We start from the raw sequence: 2,311 nt of genomic DNA on the forward strand, positions 1-2,311 counted from the left end.
AAGTTACATAATGCAAATTCTACAATCAATTCAATTATTCAAGTTACACAAACCAGGGGCGAATCCAGAAATTTAGAGCACATAGGCTGAAATTTAAGATGTTCGATATACTAAATTAATATCTAATACTAAAAGTCAAATTCATCTATTTTAAAATTATTTTCAATGAGGATTTTAAAAACTGAATTTGAAGTCATTTTAAACATAAAATTCATCTATAATAAAATCTACTTTTATCTTCTCAACAAATTCTCGTTCGACAAGACAATAACAATTCATTATTTTGGCCGATAAGACAACAAATAGTGAGATGTGCATATTGATTTATTGAACGAAGCAAATTGCAGATTTTTAGACCGCAAATTTTTCGACTTAGAAGCTTTTTCCAATGAAGAAAAATGAAACCATCTTCAATTGTGAAACCCAAGTTCAAGTCTACTAAATGAGAAATGCCAAAACGCACAAGAATCAATCAATATTAAGTAAAACAAGAATAAAGATTAAATGAATCAACCATGTGCATATTATCCTATAAAGCATGATAATTTGATCCTAAGAAAATTATCAACAAGTTCAATTAACAAGCATCGCAGTTAAAAATCCTAAAAAGTTTGCTTCATTGTCTATTTATAACCAGCAATTATCCCTCATCAAAGTGAAACTCTCACCCCTCATGTCCAAAAAGTAATGACTCCACATCTCGAATACGTCCTTAGTGTTACGACCCAAAAGTAGTGAAGCCACAAAGATGACCTTATCTCATCTAGAATACATCCCCTAAACTCATATTCATATTTTTCCATATCATCCACATTAAGCAATCGTTCGTAGCCAAAAATTTTCCATTCACCAGCTCGAAAATACTAACTTGACAATAATCAAGTTTAGGTAGCAATACTAATTTAATTAAACTCCAGTGGCCACTAAGCTTCAAAATCGATTTAGCACATTCACAACTAAGCATCATATCATATGAACTCAGGTTTCCTCTCCTCCAAGCCATTTTTGTTGGGAATTCAGCTCCAAATCCCGTCTTGCTAAATTATTTTTAGTCGAGATCCCATTGTGAAGAATCACAAAACGAATATCTGAACCTTTGTGAAACTTTGAGCTTCCAAATTCTCATCAACAACCAGCAAGGGGCGTCGAACTTAAGCCAATATCAAAAGCTTGCTTTGAATTTAATATCCTTTAACCAAGAGCAGAGCCAGGATATTAATTCAATGCAGGCACAATTTTATCGACGCCGAACGTCGAATTTTTGGTCATGGATTTAATCATGATAAAATTATAAAACAATAATACGAAAATACTAAAAATGACATAGTTTATATATTGCACTTGTTCCTTATGAGTTTTCATAATTTGATATCCCCCGCCATCAACATTTTCTACATTTGTTTTTCTTTGAAAGTATCTCTTCATTGGACATAAAATGATATTTGAATTTAAACATTTGATATCCAATTACTACGGGAAGCAAAAGAAAAGCAATTCACAGGACAACTCTCTTCACACATAGCAATACTATAAGCAATTCACATCTAAAAGGCCAATACTATAATCAATTCACAATGCAATTCACAATTTCACAGGGCAATATATACTATTTCCAAATTCCAGTGACAGAATAAGAAACTCACAGTCACAGAGGGCCTGAGGCAGCAATTAACTGGAAGTCGTCTGTTTGGTGGCAAAATCAATTGAAAAGCAATGTGTTGCAGTGCCAGTGCCGCTTCTAGAGGAAAGTGCTAATTTCACTTGTTAAAAAGAAGAAAACAATACAAACATTATTACAATTTGCACAATTTGAAATCATAAAAATTAATTACTAGTGCAGCATGTGCAGGTAGAAATATAATAATGGCGGATTGGATTTTAGCGCATTTATGAACTATCGGCAGAGTTCGACACCTCGGGGACAAGCTTAATCTTAGACATAAACAACCACTGGAATAGCGCGAATGGAGGCGGAGACTGAGATGCGCCGGACTGAGTGGGAGGAGTAGGCGGAGCGGAGGCGGCAGAGTGGCGGACGGGCGGAGCTAAAAGGAAGGGTTGGAACTTGGAAATTGAAATGAAAATTGATACAAAATGTGAATGGGTTGTAATTAGAAATGGGGCATGGGTGGGCTAAATACTGTAGGGCTTTACTTCTTGGTGGGCAGGGAATTAACATTAAGAAAATGAAAAAATACACAACTACGAGATTATGGGGCTGTCAATGAATTGAATTTTGATTCGAATCGGCTGTCAATGGATTGAATTTTGATTCGAATCCGATTCGAATATGATGAAATTAATGGGAGAT

At 34.7% G+C, this 2,311-nt stretch overlaps 1 long non-coding RNA gene across 1 annotated transcript; it reads right to left on the reverse strand.

The window, feature by feature from the left end:
* Nucleotides 1–1,517: 1,517 nt before the first annotated feature.
* On the reverse strand, nucleotides 1,518–2,090 carry LOC111377731. The gene is made up of 2 exons (XR_002699769.1): nucleotides 1,915–2,090; nucleotides 1,518–1,760 (listed from the first exon to the last, which is right to left on the reverse strand). It is a non-coding gene; the product is annotated as an uncharacterized LOC111377731 (long non-coding RNA).
* Nucleotides 2,091–2,311: the final 221 nt, after the last annotated feature.

Source organism: Olea europaea, unplaced genomic scaffold, assembly GCF_002742605.1.
Source record: "Olea europaea var. sylvestris unplaced genomic scaffold, O_europaea_v1 scaffold17126, whole genome shotgun sequence".
NCBI lineage: Eukaryota > Viridiplantae > Streptophyta > Magnoliopsida > Lamiales > Oleaceae > Olea > Olea europaea.